General features: G+C 34.6%; 1 long non-coding RNA gene across 2 annotated transcripts in view; it reads right to left on the bottom strand.

The window, feature by feature from the left end:
- Positions 1–22,337, bottom strand: part of LOC141523804 (uncharacterized) — an 89,833-nt gene that overhangs the window by 55,404 nt on the left and 12,092 nt on the right. The window contains exons 3-4 of one of the 2 annotated variants that reach the window (XR_012478604.1): positions 10,674–10,775; positions 9,963–10,077 (exon numbers count right to left, since the gene is read on the bottom strand). This is a non-coding gene — a long non-coding RNA (uncharacterized LOC141523804). Of the gene's footprint in view, positions 1–9,962; positions 10,078–10,673; positions 10,776–22,337 lie in introns of those variants that run through there. The other variant, XR_012478603.1, reaches the window with a different exon arrangement.

Below are 22,337 nucleotides of genomic sequence, written 5' to 3'. Positions count from 1 at the left end.
TCCTTTTAAGGATATTACTATTTAATATTCTTGACTAGCATTTTTCCCCCTTTTGGTTTATCTTTTTATGCATCTCTTGAGTCTTATAATTGAAGATCAAATTTTCTGTTCAGTTTTGGTCTTTTTATCAGAAAACTTTAGAAGCCTTCTGTTTCATTGAAAATCTATCATTTCCCCTGAAAAAAAAATATGTTGAATTTTACAGGGTAGTTAATTCATTGTTGTAATCCAAGGTCCTTTGTTCTCCAAAATAGTATATTCCAGGCCCTCCCATCCTTTAATTTTGAAACTGAGAAGTCCTGTGTAATTATGGCTCCTTGATAGTTAAACTGCTTCTTTTTTTTGACTGCTTGCAGATTTTCTCCTTTAGCTGAGAATTCTGGAATTTGACTACAATATTCCTTGGAGTTTTTAATCCGGGATCTCTTTCTGGAGGTGATCTGTGAATTCTTTCAAGGATGATTTTGTCTTCTTGTTCTAGGATTTTAGGGCAGTTTTGCATAAATAATAAATGCAAGATATTTTCCAGGCTCTTTTTAGTCATGGTTTTTGAATAGATCAATAATTCATAAATTATCTCTCTTGAATCTATTTTCTAGATCATTTATTTTTCCTAAAATTTATTTTACATTTTCTATTTTTTCAGGCTTTTGATTTTGCTTAATGGAATCTTCATGTCTCATAGAGTCATTAGTTTTTATTTGCCCAATTCTAGTTTTTAGGGTTTTATTTTCTTCAGCTAGCTTTTGTATTTCCTTTTCCAGTTGGTTAATTTTAGTTTTTGATGAGTTATATTCTTTTTTCAGTTGGTCATTTTTACTTTTAAAGGAATTGATTTCAATAAATTTTTCTCCCACAAATTTTTCAATAAATAATTCTCCCACATGGATCTCATTTCTTTTTTTCCATTTTTCTTCTTCCTTTCTTCTTTGGTTTTTAAAATCCTTTTTTTGACCTCTTCCATGAAGTTTTGGATGTGAGGGCAATTCATAAACTCTTTTGAGGCTTCACATGTGGGCAATTTGTCACTGCTTTCTTCTTCTGAGATGGCATTTTTATTGTTCCTATCTGAATAGTAGCTTTCTATGATTAATGGTATTTTAGGATTTGTTTTGCTCATTTTGATAATTGAACTTTGCTTCTGGGGTACAGGGACATCAAATTTTTTGTGCTGGGATCAAGAACTGGTCCCTGGTTTATCATTTGCCAGGTGTTGCTTATGCAGAGATTTGCTCCCTCATTTGTGTCCAGGTATTGCCTGTGTAGAGGTTCATTTCCTGCTTTATGCCAAAACTTTGCCTTTGTAGTGGTTTGTTCCCAACCCAGGCATGTGTTTGTTGTCCTAGTGTTTCCAGGGTTCAATCTTTGTCTGAAGTTGGGACTCTCCCCACTCTAGGACCCTCTCTCCCAGCTATCAAGTTGACTTTCTGAGCTGGGACCTGAACTGTGCTGTGGTTAAGAGTCTCCCTCAGGTTCTCCTGCTCTCCCACCTATGCTGGGCTATAGTTCCTCTTTACTCTCAAAGAGACAGACCTTTCCTAAAGATTCTCCACAAAATCTTGAGTTGAAAACCTGTTTCACCTTTTTTTTTTTTTTGGTTTGGTGGAATTTGTTGCTTTAAGGTCTGTGTAGAAGTTTCATTAAAAGTTGCCTTGGGAAAAACTCTGTAAGCTTCCTAATGTCATGCTGCCATCTTGGCTCTGCCCCAATAGTCCCTTGGATGTACTTGGCTCTGCCCCAGTAGTCCCTTGGATGTACTTTCAATGAAATGAGGACTTTCAAACTTCCTGATAAAAAGATCAGAACTGAATGGAAAATTTGATCTTCAAATATAAGACTGAAGAGCTGTGTAAAAAGATAAACAGAAAGGGGAAAAAATGTAATTCAATAAGAGTATTTATCTACATTCCTTCACAAGAAGACAATACTTATAACTCTTATGAATTATGTTTCCCTTAAGAAAGTTGAAAGAAACATACTTAGAGGTTATGGGTAGAAATTGATTGTGATGTGATCACACCTTTAATTTTTGTGTAGCTAGAAAGAAGGTATAGGTTTAAATTATTTATAATTAGAAGATGCTTATGATCCAATCTTGAGAATTATGTTTCTAATGGAACAATTTAGGGGAGGGTACTGGGACAGAAGGTGTCATTATGAAGTGAATGTGATGTGATGTAGCTTATCAATCAGTCAATCAATTGTACTTCTATCAGGACAGATCAAAGGAGTATACTTTGACAGAGGTTATATACACAAGACAAGGATAAAACAATTAAGACATGGAAAAAGATGATTATACTGGGAGAGGAAGGCATTAGAGGATAAATAACATCACATGATGGACCACAAGTTATTATAGTAAAGGGAAGGAAGGGAGGGTATAAGCACTGAGTAAATCTTACTCTCTATACGTTTGGTTCAAAGAGAGAATAGCTTACATTCCCAATTTATTCTATCCTACAAGGAAATGGGGGGGAAGAAAAAGAAAGAGGAAGATTAGGCTGGTAAAAGGGAAAGGGAAAGTTAAAAATAAAGATAAAGTTTAAGTTTTTTAAAAGAAAGTAAAAAGGGAAATGGAAAAGAAAAGGGGCTGTTTGAAGGAGGGCAGATTGAGAGGCAGCAGTTAGAAGTAAAACACAGGTGAGGAGGGATAAGAGGAAAGGAGAGAGAAAACTACAAAGTCGGGAAAGATAGAATGGAGCAAAATTCAGAATTAGTAATCTTAACTGTGAAAATGAATGGGATAGGAGCGGCTAGGTGGCACAGCAGATAAAGTGCTGGCCCTGGAGTCAAGAGTATCTGGGTTCAAATCTGGTGTCAGACACTTAATAATGACCTAGCTGTGTGGCCTTGGGCAAGCCACTTAACCCCACTGCCTTGCAAAAAAAAAAACCTAAAAAAAAGAAAATGAATGGGATGAACTATCCCATAAAACAAAAGTAGAGAGCAGAAGAGATTGAAAACTAGAATCCTGCAATATATTGTTTACAAGAAACATACCTGAAGAAGAGAGATATACACAAGGCAAAAGTCTGTAGGAGAACATATTATGCTTCAGCTGAAGAAAAAAAAGCTGAAGTAGCAGTCCTGATTGCAGACAAAGTAAAAGCAAAAATAGATCTAATTGATAGGAATGGGACGAAGAAAGTAATTTTAAAGCTAATGCTAACTAATAGATGTATTTGTGAAATACTCCTTAGAGTGCTCATCAATTGGACAAACTATGGTATATGAATGTTATGGAATACTATTATTCTTTAAGAAATCATGAATCGGGTGGCTAGGTAGCGCAGTGGATAGAGCACCGGCCCTGGAGTCAGGAGGACCTGAGTTCAAATTTGACCTCAGTCACTTAATAATTACCTAGCTGTGTGGCCTTGGGCAAGTCACTTAACCCCATTGCCTTGCAAAAACTAAAAAAAAAAACAATCATGAATGGCCTGATTTTAGAAAAGTATGGAAAGACTTGCATGAACTGATGCTGAGTGAAGTGATAAGAACCAAGAAAACACTGAGCACATTAACATTAACATTGTATATGATCAATTAGGATGGAAGCAACCACTTTCAGTAATTCAATGATCAAGGACAATCTTTGTCAGACCTGTTAAGGAAATGTCATCTACACAGAGAGAAGAAACTATAGACTTTGACAGAATATAAAGCATACTATGTTCACTTTTTAAAACTTCTTTTATCTTTTCTCTTTCTTTCTCAAGTTTTTTTTTCCCCTTAGTTCTAATTCTTCTTTCAAAATATCACTAATATGGAAATAGGGCAGCTAGGTGGCTCAATAGAAAGAGCATTCATTTGTCTTGGAGTCAGGAAGGCAGGAATTTGAATCTGGACTCAGATATTTTACACTAACTAGCCATGTGACCCTGGGCAAGTCACTTCACCATATTGCCTCATATCCAGGGTCATCTCCAGTCATCTTGATTAATATCTGACTACTGGATCCAGTTGACTCTGGAGAAGAAAGTGAAATTGGTGATATAACACAACACCCCCTCAGTCAAATCCAATTTACATGCTTGTCATGGCATCACTTCCTTGATGTCATGGTCTTCTTCAAGGATGAAAGACAAATATTGTTATTAATATGGAAATACATAACCTGTATCAAATTGCTTGTTGCCATGGGGAGGAGGGAGGGGAAGGAGGGTGGTAGAAAAATGTGGAATTCAAAAACTTGCAAAAGGATAAATGTTGAAAATTATCTTTTCATGTAATTGGAAAAATAAATATAAAAATTTATTTAAAGTATCAGTCTGAAATTTTTTTAAAATAATCACATGTGCATAAATATGTTGTCAACCTTAAAGCATATATGGACTTGAGTAATTAGATAATGTGCTTATCTCCAGAAATTGGCCTTAAGAAAGAACAAATAGATTTACATCAACATATGTATTTAATAATTATCTAGGCTTGCAAATCATGTCTGCATAGAGGCCCAATTAACTGGACCCTGAAGTAGAATTTTGGAAAAGAATGTTGATAGAATTGAAACAGAGAGTCACAAAACAGAAGGCAGGATGTAATCAGTCCTTATAGTTCCTTGACCCTCAACTCAGGATGTTGCTTCATGTCATTAGGGGTTGAACAGTGCTATCAGAAATTCTATTGGTTCAACGGGTTCAATCTTCCTGATTCAGGACTTTTGTGCCTTATCAGTTTTGTTAAAGACTTCCAAAAAGCATGATAATCTTTCCCCTCCAGTATGTCTGCATCCTCCTGTAGCAAGAAACAAGATCCAGAAAGACAAACAGGCAAACCATTTGTTTCTTAAAGTTTTACATTTTTTCTTAAGATATATAGACAAAGATATAGATATAGATACATTTAAATATGTGTGTAAATATAGTTTATAGATTTGTATATATAAAAGTTTATGCCATGGTCAATGAGAAATTTTGTTTTCCTTGTCTACATATACTTGTAACAGAGATTTTGCTTTTATTGCTTCTCAATGTGGGAATGAAGAAGGAGAAGGGGGGAAGAAAAGAGAGAAGTGCTAGGGAGATAGGACTGAACTTTGAAAAATAAAATAAAATTTGATTTAAAAAGCTATTTTAAAAACTGCCATGTGAAGAAGGTATTAGATTTGATCTGCTTGACACCAGGGAGCATGAGGTAGAAGTTGCAGAGGGAAATTTAGCCTTCCAAACAATTAGAATTGTCTGAAAAATAGAATGGTTTGCCTAGAGGTTGAAGATTCCCCCCTTTAAAGGTCTTTGAGCAGAAGCTGGGTGATCACTTTTTGGGTATGCTATAACAGGAATTCCAGTAGTTCTCTAGGACATCTCTGTGTTACAACATATAGAACACTATGCTTAAAGTCAGAAAGTCCCAACTTCAAATCTAGCCTCAGACTCTTACTAGTTGTTTGAACTTGAGCAAGTTTGCCTTGTCTCAGTTTCTTCATTTGTAAAGCAGGAATAATAATAGTATCTACCTTACTAAGTTTTGGGGAGGATAAAAGGAGATAATTATTATAAAGCACTTAGCAAAGTGTCTGACACATGCTAATTATTATTACTCTCCTCCATGAATTTAGTAACTAAAGGAAAGTTAAATTTTATTTCTTTATTCTGTAAAGAAATCTAGTAATATTTTCATCAATACACATATATTAAAAATAGATTAATTATATTTTTATGGAAACATTAAAACTAGAATACCTATGAAAAAATTGTCATGAGTCTTTATGAAAAATCATATAAAATTAGCAAGTATAAGAAATATCTTTATTCTCAATAATTTCTTCATAATTTTCCCTTTTTAAAACTCTATTTAAAGAAAGGAAGGAAAAATTCTGTTTCATGGGTGAATCATCTATAGAAAATTTACATAAAAATATGAACAAGAACAATTCAAGATAAGGAGTCATGAATGAATTACAATTAGCAGGAGTGCAGAGAATACCAGCAATCTCCATTAAAACACTGTTGTGATGAAAAATTTAAAATCTTATCAAATTATTATCAATTATTCAAAATCTTATTCAAAATCCTTGCTGATTTTGAAGTACTTCTTGATTTTTACTGAAAGCTGGAAAACAATATCAATTTTAAAATTCACTGCCCAGTGAAAATGTATCTAATGGAATTCTTTTTAAAAGCTAATTATTTTGATAATAATCAATATTTAATTAATTTTTAATCAGTTTTGAAATATTTATAAGATCACTTTGCTCTAGTGCAATTGTAAAATGGATTGCCAAAATTCTTATTCATTGATGGTGTTTTAGCACTTAAAAAATATACTATAGGGACACCTAGGTGGCCCAGTGGATAGAGAACCCACCCTGGAGTCAGGAGCATCTGAGTTCAAATTCGGCCTCCAAAACTTAATAATTGCCTAGCTATGTGACCTTGGGCAAGTCACTTGGCCCCATTGTCTTGGGAAAAAACAAGCAAAGAAAAAACTTACTATAACCCTCCCATGTGATTATGACTGTTATGGTGTCTTGATATGCAAAAGAAATGAAATTGAAATAAAAAACATGAATGAAAACATTTTATGTTGAAGGACTTCACATACATCTAATTACATTGTTATTTGAAATGCAAAAGAGATACCCAGAGGAAATACGCTGCATATTAAAATTATTTAAGAAAAGTATCTAATCTTTAGCTTTGAGATTTAAAGATTGAGAGGAAGCTAAAGATATTTTTAAATATATTAAAGACTAACAACAAGTCATCTAATGACTAACCAGATAAAATAATACCAGTTTTTCTCCAGTGGACCCCCCAACTACCCATAATAAAATTTCTGCATGGAGAATCTTTCTTATGGGTTCATGACAATATGAAGGGATAGATTTTTATCCTAGATGAGTCCCCACATTTAGTCTTTATAGTTCCAGAGTTTGTTATCTCAATTCACACAAACTGATGAGCTGGTTCCTCAGAGCAAAGCTGGCTACATTGTCCCTTGGGGATCTGGGATTGGCCCTGAGGAGTCACTTGGGGATCTTCTCTAATACTATTAGATAGATTCCCTGTCTCTGGTTAATCTACTCCATACTAATTACCAGTTACAGTTAATATCTCCTTTAAATCTTTTAATCAATTTACATCAATTATCTTTTACAAAAAGGATAATTAGTTATTGAAAAGATCTAGCAAGAACAGAAGCACAAAACCATTTCCCTTAAGCGAGGACCACTCTTCCCTCTTTACCACCTCAGTCCTTGGAAAGACTGAGCTCACATTTAAATTGGTTGCCTACTAACATTTGCCTCATCCAGTTCACTTCCAAATGTGGCAAGGGCAATAAATGGAGCTGCTTCAGAAAACAGAATATTGCCACAGGGTACCATCTCTGCTGTGCTGGATCCCCATAGCTCAAAGGGATTGTACTTTTACTTTGAAAACTAGCATTCACTCCAGTTCCTAAACTTCTAGTAGCTCACTCTCCCCACCAGTGAAGCTCTCAAGGTCATGGACATATTAAATACTCCGCAGAAGATCAGGAAAGAATACAGAGACAAGTGGCCTGCATTCCTGGATCATAAGTCAACCAGAGATGAAGGTCAAAGACTAACTCATCTTCGTTTGACCATGCAGTAAAAGGCAGAATTGCCCTTTGGGTCTTTTGTGACCTCTCAGTTTCAGTTTAGCAGTCAACCAAAAAGGTTCCTCTTTATCATAATGTAAATGGACCAGAAACAGAATGCCTACCCGTACATCCTCTGAATTGGAGAGAAGAGTCCTTTGATTTTATACAGTAGCACATCTTTCTGTAAATAGGGTCCCAAGCCTTTTCCAAAGGGACTGACAGCAGCAAGAGCATATTCTAGGGATGGGATTCTCATTGTAGTAGATGAGAATTAGGGTCGCCAATTAAAAATAGAAGATTGAGAGTTTCTTTGAATAGTGAATGAATTTGTGAGCCCCCTGGGATTTTAAAACTAACCAGGATTTATTAAAGAAGGTTTACAAAATATACAGATTAAAAAAAAACTCCTAGAAAAGCAGTAAACACTTTGAGGACTGGCTAGGCAAAGTGGCGGTGGTGGGGAGAAAAAGGGCAGCCAGCTATGAGGATTGGCTTTATCTAGTTACATGGCATGGGGGCCCATAGTGCTCCAGCTAAGCCTAGTTTGGGAGTATGTGGTCTAAGAAGGAGAGTGAGATGAAGAAATGCTTACAGGTAGACTTCATAAAAGTAAGAGAGTTCAACGAGGGCAACACTTCTCCTTAAATGCACTTCTGTAGTGGGTTGATCAAAGGGTGGTGCTTGGAGAGATACCTGATCCAGGTATCCTCCGATGGGCAAGCTATGTACTGGTTCTTCCTGTCCCAAGGTGCTTGACTTCCAAGTTCAACATATCATTTCCTGTCATGCCAGCATCAATGGACAAGGTCAAGTAGCTGGAAACCAGAAGCTGGGGCAAGGGTAAAGCTGGGGGAAAGTTGAACAATCCAAGGCCACTCCCATCCTGGAATGGAATCCATTTTCCCTGCATCATTATCATCCAGTCCTCTGTTACATTAGTAATTTTATTTTCCCATTTTCATTAAAGAATACACAGAAATGAATTTTCTATTGATTTTGAATTAAATTCTGAAACAATTTAGTTTCAACATTAGAAAGAACTTTAAAACTAGAAGCTATTGCGATAAAATACTTTTTGGTGACTTGTTATACAACTGCTAGTAGGTCTTTATTACGAAAGGAGACATGTAGTCATAAATTTGGAACTAAGACTAAAGAGATCATATAGTACAAATTTTTCTTTTATTATCTAAGGGAACTAAGGACCTGAAAGGTGAAATAATTTGTTTAAGATTGTATAGTTAATATGAAATAGAACTATGGATCAGATACAGCTAAGGATAGACTGGTAAATACTTAGTAACCAGTTCTTATCTCACACCAAATAATATTTCAAGTTTAATCTGCACTATTAACATTTTCTCCATTACTTTCTTAAGTCCAAGCAATCAACAAAACCAATAAAAACGAATTCCAATTTATAGCTTCTGCCAATATCTGAGATACAAATGCTCATCCTTAAAATTTAACAATCAGCTCTCACAAACTTGTTTGAACTAGCTCCAGAGCACCTTGGAACTCAGATCTTTTGTCTCCAAGTTCAATTTCTTTCAATTTCTTCAATCATATCTTATAGCTTAACAAGGCAAAAGCCAAATGATTTAGTCTTTCATTTAAGGTCCTGCAAAATTGGATCGCTTCCTTCCTTTTTCAGTTATCTCTCACACTGTCATCTTCTGTCTTCCAGCTCTACTATATGATCTGCTTTTCTGAGACATCTTGCATTCTCTTCCCTCCAAGCCTCTGCTCATACTATTCTTTATTTCTAGAACATTCTTTTCCTCTATGTTCCTATCCTAGGGGCAGCTAGGTGGTTCAGTGGGTAGAGCACCAACCCTGGAGACAAGAGGATCTGAGTTCAAATATGATCTCAGACACCTAACACTTACTCAGGTATGTAACCTTGGGGCAAGTCACTTAACCTCATTGCCTTGTAAAAACTAAAACAAACAAACAAGAAATGACTTATATCACTTCCTCTATGAAGCCTTCCCTGATCCTTCCAAGCAGAAATTATCTTAGTTTCCTTGAAATTAAATAGTATTTCGTATCTCTTTCATACTCTTATAATTTCCTATTTTATATTAAGAGTTATTTGTGTATGCATTGTATTCCATTGTTAGATTAAAAGTTTCTTAGGGGCCAGGAATGATGTCTTTTTTTAACTTTTATGTATCTCCTAAAAACCTAGCACAATGATCTAGATCTGTTTGTTTAATGAATGTTTACTGAGTTTGAATTATTCACCTGCATGAATCCTATATATCCTACATAATCTGGCTCAATTTCCAGGATGTGATCTATTCCCTAAACATTCTAACACATGGCAAATTCCTATTCCTCTGAATTCATTAAATACTTATTATTTTTTACCTTTTATTTAGTTCACAAGATAGCTTGCATTGCTGTTCATATTTTCAATAGATTTGTATTGATTTTTTCCTTTTACATCACATCATCTTCTCCTATATCTCTTCCTCTTCCCTTCCAGAGATCTATCCCTTACTTAAAAAAAAGACTTTTTTTATAATAAAAGAAAATCTTCAAAACCAATACATCTAAACATAACTGATATTTTATGCAGTATTTCACATTCATGGATTATCTATCTCTTTAAAGAAAATTCTCCTTTGGAAAAAGAAAGTATTCATGATCTAGATGTGAGATTTCTGATACATATTTTCTATTATTTTTGTTACAATATGTTATAGGAACACTCAATATGAGTAACTCCATCTTGAATTTTAATGAGCATGTACTCTAGGCTTCTAGGTATGCAAATAATTTCCTTACAAATGTTTGTGATGAGGTTATCTGATTATCCTGACCCTGTACTGATTGTACTGAATTTGTTTTAACATCAGTTATTCACTCAATATTTAATAGATAACATGAAGCAAAATGTCAGTGTATTAGTCTATTGGTACAAACAAATTTTGGAACTTATTATATCAGTTGAAAGTTGGTTATCTAAGTTCCCCATAAAACCAGGCCAAACTGAGCCCAAGGTACGATTTCATCACAGAATGGTTCAATGCCACAACAAAAAGCCTATTTAAGCCCCAAAGAAGCTAAACCAGAAAAGCCCACCAAGTACTAACCTGAGATTTGAGAAGGATTCCTAGAGCTCTTCATTTGTATTTCCAAAACTTATCTTGCAACTAGGTGGTAAAATGGATATCCAGGACTGTAGATAGGAAGACCTGAGTAAAAAACATACATCAAACTCATCCTGGTTATGTAACTCTGGACAAGTCAGTTAACACTGCTCATCTCATTTCCTCCTCAGGTATAAAATGAACTGGAGAAGAACTTGGCAAACCTTGTCAATGTTTTTGTGAAGAAAACCCCATAAGAGTTGGACATGACTGAAATGACTGAACAATAACCAATACTTATCACAGAGCCTGATACGAATTGGTACTAATCCTAGCTCACTGAAACAGTGCCACAAACCTCCCTTTCTCTAGCCAAAAGGACAGTGATTGAAGGTTAGCTAGATGTCAGAATTTTTCATGCAGTAGTCGTCACTGGTAGTGATGAGGAAGATGGCCCCGCTCTCCTCAGTGATTTCTCTCTTCAGTGATGGTTGGGCTAAATGAAGTGCATGGTGCTTGAGGGACCATTCTTAAGGCTCTTGCACTCGAGGTAATGGGCTGTCTCCTTTGGGATCTTGAGGAAATGGAGGTCAAAGAAGTGATAATGACTTGCCTGGTACTAAATGTACCTTCCATCTCTCCCTGTCCCTCTGGGCCTAGATGATGAAGAAATATATTTGAATCTGGGGTCTGTTAGATACAGTGGCTTTTCCAAATACCACAAATGTGGTATTTGTCTTCTATTCATCTTTTTGTGTACTTCACCTTCAGATTTCCAATCCACTGTCATTGTTTCTGCCAATCTGGGTGTCATAAATTTGTTTGGGATTGCTTAAATGAAATGCTGCATTTAGTATTTTCTTTTGTATAACTCAGTCAAGTTTAGTTTGTGTGCTATGGGAGTCTAAGAGGGAATTCCCCTTTCCCCATTAAGTAATTAAGTGATTATGTAAGATAGATTAAAAAAAACTAAAAGTACATAAAGTGACAAGTAAATAAATCCCATTTGATCAAATCATTGAGTACTAGCGTTTCCTTGGAAATTATATTGTTAATTTTGCTTGCTCTTTTTTCCCTTCCAGAGAGTCATCCCTTTCTTTAAAAAAAAAAGACTTTTTTACAATAAAAGAAAAATCTTCAAAATTAATACATCTAAATATAATTGACATTTTATGTAGTATTTCACATCCATCCATGGACTTAAGTCAATAGAAGAACCCTAAGTAATCTCAACTGGAAAAGTTAACCAGAATAATGGGGTTTGAACCTACATAAAGTATAATGGATTTAATATTCCAATCTATTCCCATCTTCTCATTTAACTAACCAATTATCAGTCTTCATTGATTTAATTTAATCTTCTTAATTCTTTACATAATTTCTTAACCTCTTTATCTTTCACAACAAATGTTGGTATATAAGGCACAAATATTTTTATAACTGTTGTTTTGTAAACACTTATGAGAACAAATGTTCTATGAAACTATTTTTCTTGGGGGGATAGGTGGTGCAGTGGATAGAGCACCAGCCCTGGAGTCAGGAGGAGCTGAGTTCAAATCTGACCTCAGACATTTAATAATTACCTAGCTGTGTGAGACCTTGGGCAAGTCACTGAGCCCCACTGCCTTGTAAAAAGCAAACTATTTTTCTTTTACCTTTGAATATATAACAGAACCCAAAATGCTAACTTTTATTGGCCTTTCCCAAAGGAACTGTGAGCCATCCTTCCATTTAGCTTGAGTTTTCTTCTTTCTTCAAGTTTCATTTATATTAAGAATGTTGATTGACATAACTTAGTTCCACCAGTAATGTCCTATCCATGTATGGACCATCAGACAAGGATTCCTCATTTAGAATACAACAACTAAGTTAATATATATGTACTGCCTAAAAATTGTTATTTGAGAATCATTTTCCTCATTTTCTTGCACTCTGCCACAGTGACAACTGAACTGGAAGGTAGTTGCCCAAGACAGAGTATAATTTTCTATTCAGTTGTTATGGTCATAGAATTCATAACCTAAAAGAACCAACTCACTGGTCATGAATCTCTCAGGATTTTATGAGACTGATCGTCAGAAAGCAAACTCAGGCTTAGAAATTGTCCCTTTGCTCAGGAAGAAAATGCCAGACTGGATGGAATTAACTAAGACCTTCAGTTCATACCCACAGGATTTATCAAATTTGAAATTTGGAGGCTCCTAGTTTTTTTGTTCCCATTTCTGGATGAAGTTAGGTAAATTAGATAAGGGTTTCCTAACCCACATGCACATGGCCTAGAAAATAAGGTCATGGAAGCTTCAATATTACCAGGTTAGGTAGTACAGAATAGATGGAACCATGATAGGCGTAGGAGGCTTCAGTGGGTGATGGACAAGGGAGGTTCTTGGCTGGACCTAGGCCTAGAATGGGTAGGAGTAAGCAAGTAGGTGGAGAAACCTTAACAATTATTTAGCAAAAGGAAGGATAATATTCTCACTTTTACAAATGAATTTAGATCATAACAGCTCTTTTTGTAGTGTCAAAGAATTAGAAATTGAAGGAATCCCCATCAATTGGGGAAAGGCTAAACAAATTGTGCTATATGTATATGATGGAACACTATTGTTCTATAAGAAATAATAAGGGACAGAATTTCAGAAAGGCCTAGAAAGACTTGCATGAATTGATGTTGAGTGAAATGAGCAGGACCAGAAGAACATTGTACACATTAACAACAACATGGGTTGATGATCTGCCATGATGGAATTGTTGATTTCAGCAGTACAATAATCAAAGACAATTTTAAATGACTTGCGATGGAAAATACCATACATATCCAGAGAATGAACTGTGATGCTTAAATGAAACCCAATGCTTATTATCTTAAACTTTTAAAAGTTGTCTTATGTATTATCATTTTTTCCTCTCTAATGTTTTCTCTCTTCTGTTTGGATCTGATTCTTCTCTCACAACATGTTCAATATTGATCTATGTTTAGCATGGTTATAAATACTGGAGCTTATATCAGATTGCCTTCTGTCAGGGGTGGGGGGGAGGGAAGGGAGGGAGAGAGAAATATTGTAAAACTCAAAACCTTGTCAAAAAATGATTGATTAAAAACTACCATTGCATGTAGTGGGAAAAGCAAAGTAAATAAAATATCTAAATCAAAAAAATGAATTTAGAAAGAAAATAATGATAAAAGTCATTGAAAGACAAAAAGGGCCCAGAATAATGCATAAAAAGAAAAAGAAAACAATCAGCTTCTTTACAACATTACTGAAAATATGTCAATTTTAACAAGGTCATCTTTAATTGGTACTACAACTCAAGTAGATAAGAGAAGCAATATCGCTGAGTTCAATTGGTCTAGCAACACTCTATTGACTTTATCAACACAAAATAGCAAGGATCTGAAATGAGTGAAAGATCCATTTTATAACTAAATGAAAAAGCTGCTAGCCTACAAAATATTTTTGCATTGACCATTTTTCATTGCCCAATTTTAAGCAACTGTAATCATTTCTTAAGTACCGATTCATTCAACTTTTGAAAAATGAAGATTTTTGCCTTTTAATGAAAAATTCTGCATTTAAATATAAAATTGAAACACCACATCTGTGGCTCAGGCTCCATAGAATCAGGGTCTTTTTTGGACTGCCCTCATTATATACCAAGTGAAGTACCATGTAAAGAGAGATTGTTACTAAAGAAATTATCTAAACCAAGAATATTTGTTGAGGCAGCTGGGATGTCTACAAAGAGTATGTTTCAGTTGCCACTGCTAGCTGGATGAGTCAACCTCCCTGATTCTTAATTTCCACATTTGCAAAATTGAAATGATACCATTTATACCATCTACCTATGTATCAGGTACTATGCAAAGAGCTTTACAAATATTATCTCATTATTCCAATTTTACAGTAGAGGTAACTTTACATAAATGATTTGACTAAAGTCACATAGTTTGTAAGCATTAGAAGCAGGATTTGAGCTCATGTCTTCCTGACTACAGGTCAAGCACTCAATCTACTGTACCACCTTATTGCTCTCTAATACCAGGTGTTAAGTGTAATACAACAAATATAAATGTATTAATAATAATATTGTCAAATGACATATATAAAGTGCTTTGTAAGCTATAAAGTCATCTATGTCACCTATGTCATCTTTGATTTCATCTTTTAAAAAATGTCCTGTATCTCATTAAATATATTGCAACTTTGGGATTTTGGATTTTAGTAAGAGGTCTTAATTATTAACCTACTCTTTATTCCCCCAGCTAGGTATGGGAATATTCTTTTTAAACACCTAGAGATTCACCCTTAAGATAAAGATGTTTCATTGACTTAGGGTGTTTTGTTAACAAAGGAGATATCAAGGGGAATTTTTCATGTTAATTCATCCATCCATCCATCTCATTAAGTGATTGCTCTGCACCCAGAACACTGCTCATATGGAATTAAGTGATGTGGTTTAGACAAACTCTCAAAGGTTGTTGCATCCCTTGTTGGGAAACACATTCTGTTTCAGGGCCCATCTAGATCCAAGGAACTAATTATTTCATAGTAAAACTACAAGAAACCTTCCTTCTGGAGTGTGGGAATCTGATTTATCTCAGGGAAAATAAATGAAAATATATGGACCAAAACAGAATACAGAGAAGAGCTTAGATAAGGTGATTGAAAAAAAAACTGCAGTGATATTTTATAAATTGAAAGTAATTAATTTAAATATAGTTACTAGGCAAGTTTAGTTGCTATTGTTGTTGTTTCCAAGCCAAATTTTTAAACAGAATGTTAAAAATATGTAAATGAGCTTAAGAAAATGATTTTTAAAAATAAGCATGAAGATGAAACAAAAAACAAGTTCTCTAAATGATTGTACTCATCTGAAAACTCCAGTTGTTCGCAAGTTAACTTCACCTTGAAAAATTACCTTTTGACTCCAAAATAGTAGTATACACATTATCTTTATTTTTTATTAAACTTCTTCACTGTATATATATATATATATAAAGTTTCTATTATTATTTCTATAATTACTTAGCAATAATTAATGTGTATCTTTTTATTTTAATTATGTATCTTCCACCAAGCCTCAGTTTACATCTTCTTATATTTCTTGAATTTCATGGTTTGGGTAGTATGGTCATATTCCATTACATCTATATGCCATAATTTATTTAGTGTTCCCACAACTGTTATTCCACAGTTTTATTTACAGGGTTTTTTTCCTTTGTAATTCTGGGTCTTTAAAAAAATTATCATCAACTTTCTTGAGATTTAATTCTGGTTATATGTTATGCAAATTTTTGTAACTCATTTTATTATTCCATATTGTTGTTCTCAAAGATTGAACAAATTCATAATTCCACCAGTACCAATAGAATCTCTTTACCTTGCATTGAGGTTTGTTGTTTTAGATTCTATTCACTACTTTGAAAAATAAAGGCAAAATCTCAGTTATTTTAATTTGCATATCTGATTGTTAGATATTTTGAACAGATTTTTAATTTTGTTATTGAAAATTTGTGTGGCTTTCTTATAGAATGTTCATTCAGAACCTTTGCCTCTTGCTCTACTGGAGAATGGCTCTTAGATTTATACATGGAATTCTGGTTCCTGAGGAAAATTCAGTTGGGCATGGAGTCCATAGAATACTTTGCTTTTGATAAGGTAATTATGTCTGATATCAAAGCTGATCTTGGACATCCCTTTGGTCTCCAGTACAGGAGAACATACCTTGGTTTGCTACAAACATATTTGCATAGAAATGGTGTAGGGCAAACCTCAAAAGAAGAGATGACATCCTAAAGGTTTGGTGACCTGAGGTCAGTCTTGCTCACATAAAGGGTGGTACTCTTGCATCCCATGAAATTCTCTGTCAGCCTTTTGTAACCCTGCATTGGGAAAGTGGTGATTTGTGAGAAGAAAATATAACCTCTGTACAGTAGCATCCAGGACACTCAGATTGTTACGCCACACTACTTTTTTCTGTAGTTCCTTAAATGCTTCATATCCTTTATTTTAATTGGAGTTTTTTGATGGAAATATTTTTCTCTATTTCTTTCCTTCTTATTCATACTGCATTGTTTTTCAATGTGTAAAAAGTCTTTAATATTTTATACTATCATGTTTTATATCTAGCAATTTATCATATGTCATGAATTGTTCCTGAATTGAATTGTTAAATTTAACCACTATGTATCTAGGAATTTGCAACCTTGGGTGCTCTACTTCCCACTCTCAGTTACCTGGTGATATGTGAATCTTTTCAATTGAAATTTCATTTTCTAAGTTCAGAAGTTCTAAGCAATTATTTGTCCAGAGTTTTCTTTCATTATGGTGTTGAGGTTATTTGCTCTAGTGTGTTCTTCTTGGAGACTATGATCTTAGGTTATCTTAGAAATAATTTTGTTTTGCTTATATAATGAGCATCTTTTCTTTTAATGTTATTTTTTTTGCTTTTCTTCTATGTTTTCCTTTGTTTCTATATATTTGCATTCTCCTCTCTTGTTTTCTATTTATTTCTTTGGTAAGGATTGCCAATGAAGAGTGAACTTTTCTTTTATACTTAATAATTTTGCTGTGAAAAATCATAAATCCTTATTTCATAATTCTCATTTCCCTTTTAAACCACTCAGGTACATGTTGTGGTTACACATTTTCCTCAAATTCCATCAAGACTAGTAGCTCATAAAGTGTTAGATCATTTTCCTTTATTTTGTAGTATTTATTCATAGATGTCTGAACTTGTTTACTAGATATGGAGGTAATATGTCCTTCAATTGTTATTGTTTTTCTTGGAATCATGTGTTTATGTTCAAGGTCTTTGAGACTTCTTTCCAACTATTTTGGCATTTTTAATTTTTTCCCCCTTTCTTATTTTCCTTTTCATTCACTTCCCTTCTCTCTGATTGTGGTTACCTTGGAAGTTGGATATCAAAGCATCTCCGTATTCTCCCAAACTGAGCAATTCATGATTCATTACTAGGTCTTTGTCACAAATGACTTCTGGGTGTTTAGAACTGGCCCTGACTGGGTGATGTGATCTTTCCATCATTCTTGTTGGGAGTGCTACATAGCCTCTGATGAGCACAGTATCTTATCCTAGTGACTAGTTCCATTGTTTCTATTCCTCACTTCTCTAGTTTGGAACCAGAAATTGTGAGTTCTTGAATTTCTGCTACTTGCAAAGTTCCTCATTCTGGAGGTCAGTTCTCCATAGCACTAGAAAGAGGGAATGGATCTGATATAAGCCTGTATCATATCCTTAGGTCTGCTACTACAGTCTTCACTGCCAGTAGTGTAGCAGGTAGGGGTAGGGGTGCTGAGTGAGCTCAGGGTTGTATAAGAATTCTACCTTGCTCCATTTTTCTGACCTTAGCTCATTTCTCCCTGGGCAGCCTGGTGACCCTTATTCCCAAGTATTCATTCACTATATTGGTACAGAACTTAGTGTGATCACCCAGTCAGCTTATTGAAGCTCAAACCTTGTGAACTAAAGCAACTGATCAGTCTCAACCTCCCTATCAGCAGAAAGTACAGGTGAGTACCATCATATCTGGCAACTCTGTGATTTTCTTGATCTCCCTTTTCCTTTACTGTCTCATCATCACTGAAGAATATTAGGGACCACACAGAACTGCAGGTCATTTTATTTTTTGGTTTTTGTTTCGCAAGGCAATGGGTTAGATGACTTGCCTAAGGTCACACAGCTAGGTAAGTAATATGTGTCTGAGGTCAAATTTGAACTCAGGTCCTCCTGATTCCAGGGTCAGTGCTCTATCCACTGCACCATCTAGCTGCCCCAAGTCATATGCTTTTATTTGTTCCTTGGGTTGCTAGAAAATAATAACCAATGAACTAATTTTAAAAGATAGCACAAAATATTTCAAACAATTTCATAATCAGAAAAGGAATTAAGCAGTTATGTTGTGAGAGTGAGTAAAATAGAAACAGTTGCATGCTACATTAATACTTGAATTATTTTAAAATACCTGGAGAAAGCACCCCCCCCCCAACTGAATGTTGGTTGGAGTCTATCATAGAAGGAATATCTACTAAAGTTCCTTCATCCTGTGGACTGAACTAATTTCTTTCCTTAACAGATAGAGAAATGACATGGAGGTTTAATTGGTTTTAGGGATTAAACTCCTTCCATTGATGTAGCTTCTTGGTGTCCTAAATATAAAGTCCAGTTCATAAACTCGTCAAGCCTTTTTCTTTAGTCTTTTGCCCAGCAAACCATCAATATGACCAACACCACCAATACAGGAAAGCTGTACTCACTTGGATTCATGTTACATCTCTGATAAAATATTTCCTAAGAGATGGTTAAGTAAAACTCCTTTTGCCAACTGGGAGGTGAGTTATGTGAGCTTCATTTCATTCCACTCTCAAACTGACATACCAGTCTAGTCTGAACCAGGCCTGGGCTACTACAGAACCCCTGTGGAATATTTAAGGTAGAAAATGAACATCAATTCTTTGAATCCAAAAGGCATGAATCAGTTGTGATCTTAGCCTTGAAGGAAGTGCCCATACTTTTGAGATCACACATACATCAAAAGTATTAAAGTAATAAGAATATAATTTTAATTGCATTTTATTCTTTTAGGGCAATTAAAAATTTCTGCTTTTTTCTTAATTTATTATAACAAATTTGTGCCATAGACTATGACCAGTTTTTATAAATGTCATGTATATGTATATCTGTGTGTGCACATGTGTTTTTGAATCAAAAGTAAATTCTCTGAAAAGTTTTTTCAACTCTCTTTATGTATCTCTCCAATCTAATTTTTCCAACACTCCATAATGTGGTTCCAATATATCTTCCCAGACTTAGTCCACATTATTCTATTTCATGCATTCTTTATATTACAAACTGAACATCTAAGCCATAGTATGGAGGGTTGGTGATGACAGACTAAGGAGTTGGCAATTTATTCCATAGGAAATAAAGTTGCTAAAGATTTTTGATCTGGGGAATGACTAGGTCAGAATTATGCATAAACCAGATTGTTTTGGCAGTTGAGTGGTAGAATGCATTAGAGAGACAATAATGATTGTGTATATCAGAAACAGGGAAGTTTGTAAGCAGAGAAGGTGTGAAGAGAAATGTAAAGAGTACTAATCTGGACATATTGAGTTAGAGAAGTTCAGCAAGCTCTTTGAAATACATGACTATAGTTCTGGGGAGAAATAAAGACTGAATTATAGATTGAAGATTTATCTTCATAGAAATGATAATTGAAGCCTTGGGAGTTGATGAGATTTCCAACAAAGAAAGTGAGGGCAAATAAGAGAAGAGAGCCCAGGGCAGAGCTTTGGGCAACATCCAAAAAACAAGGATAATTCAGTGGTAAAAATCAGACATGAGGAAAATAATTTAGTTTAACTACAGAAGCCAGGGAAGATTAATTAGGAAAGAGTATCAAAAGCTATAGAGTGGCCATGTAGAATGAGGACTGAGAAAGACACAGGATTAGTGTTTTAATTAATATTAAAATTATTTCATTAGTATTTAAAACATCTTCAGTAAACTACCCAATAAAAGCAGTTTTAGTCAGGAGCCAGATTTCAAGATAGGAGAATTGAGTGGGAAGTAAAGAAGTTGAGTCAATAAATGTAAACAAGTCTTGAAATGTTTGAAAGTGTTGTGGAGAATAGAAAAAAATATTTTTCTATCTTCAAATACTATTCTTAGTTTAACTAAGGATAAGATTCTAGGGTAAAACCACAGTCTCCAAAGAAAAGATATACATGATTCACTTTAAATTTTAATCCATGCTATTAACATTTTCTCCACTACTTTCTTCAGTCTAGATAATTAATAAAACAATATATGAAATACAGATTTATGGTTTTTGCAGGTTTCTGAAACACTAATGTTTACAATAAAAATTTAACAACCAGCTCTTGGGAGCCAATTTGGCCCTTAGGTGATGTTCAATTTTTTCCTGACTTGCTCTGAATCATCTTTGAAGTTTTTATGTTTTCTTCTTCTGATAGATGAATATTTTTGTATCATATGATTCAAGGTACATTGAAAATTATTTTTCTTCTTAGCTTCTGCCAAAATATTCTACCAATGAAACTCATGAATGGCAATATATGTGCTTGATTTAAATCTTATATTTCTCTTGATCCAGTGAACATAGGGAAGCAGTATGATGTATGAAAAGAGCCTTGGATTAGGTATCAAAGTACTTTAGTTCAAATTCTACCCCTACCACTGGCTATGAATGTGACTTAGACAAATCACATAATATCTCTGGGTCTCATTTTTTTTTCATCTGTAAAATAAGTGGTTTGTTAAAGTAAATGGCTTCTATGTGCTCTAAAATCTGTGATTCTATGAATTTCCAGTCTTTATCTTTAATGTCATTATATTTGCTTATAAAGTTTTTAAGATTTTTCTCAAAGTTTCTATTGATCATTTTGCTCTATTTTTTTGCTGTGAAAATTGACTTTCAACCTGGACATACCATTCCACATGCCTGTTCATTGATTCCATTCCTTTATCCAACTTTTCTGTCACATTGTTCATGTGGTAGACTTGTTTTACTTATTTTGCAAACTTACTTTGCTCCATTTTTAGTAATGAAAAATCTTTCATTTCGGGGTGTTAGGTATTCAGAGAAGAGTAATGTCTTTGATGCAAGGGAAGTTGAGCCCTTTTCAAGGCTTTCCACCTTTGATGTTCACTTGATTCACCTAATTCTCACCTGGGGCTCCAAGAAACCCAGCAGTCATACCCTAGTAAACCATTTTGGCAGATGGGCCAAATCAGGTTGAGGGTAGACAGACAAGACACCAGCATCATCCATTATATCCCAAGTCACCACTAGTCATTCTGACTTTGTCTTGACTGGGATGATTCTGGAAGAGAAAATAAGGACAACTTCATGCAACTCTGCCTTACTTAAATGCAATTTATATGCAAATCAGAAGACATCTCCCATACCTTTTTACTGTTTTTACCTATGTCCCAATTCTGGAGTAAAAAGTAAGTGATAAAGCATCAGGTTGAGTGGAATATTCCCTCTTAAGAGTTAACATTCCTAGTGAAGTCCTCTCAGGTTTAAAAAATCATTAAAACAAAGACAATTACTCTTAGACTATTCTTAGAAGAAAGAATGGCATTCCCAACCAGACACCCTCCTGATTCAGTTAGGGAGAGAAATAGTGGAATACTTCCAGAGAAGAGACCTTGCATTCTTAGTTAGCTGCCTTTTTGATGATAGACTGGGAGAACAGTAGACTGTCTTCTCTTTTTTGATGATAAGTACTAAGAAGACCTGGTATACTCAGACATTAATTCATTTAGATAGACAACAAAAGGTCATTAGAAATCTTCTGGTACCCTCATCATCTGGATGGTGAAGTAATGTTCTATGAAAACGTTTTATTCTTCTCTTTGTTATCAGGTAGATTTTTTTCATGTAAAGCTTGTAACTCTGAAAACCTTAACCAATCAGGTTGGAAGAAAGGGGGCTAGGAAGTGGGGAATCACATTAGACCATATAATCTTGCTTGACTATCACCTCAGGGCAGCTCCTTGATCTTCATTACCTTTGTGAGACTTGGGAGTGTGCCCTTTTATCAAGAAAAGAAAAAATAAACTTTCTTTTTTTGCTCAGAGGAGTCTCTATATTTTTAAGGGGATTTTTATTCCACA

The sequence above is a fragment of the Macrotis lagotis genome, chromosome 5 (assembly GCF_037893015.1).
Source record: "Macrotis lagotis isolate mMagLag1 chromosome 5, bilby.v1.9.chrom.fasta, whole genome shotgun sequence".
NCBI lineage: Eukaryota > Metazoa > Chordata > Mammalia > Peramelemorphia > Peramelidae > Macrotis > Macrotis lagotis.
The sequence above is the reverse complement of the archived record's forward strand: the minus strand, read 5'-3'. Positions and strand labels throughout refer to the sequence as shown.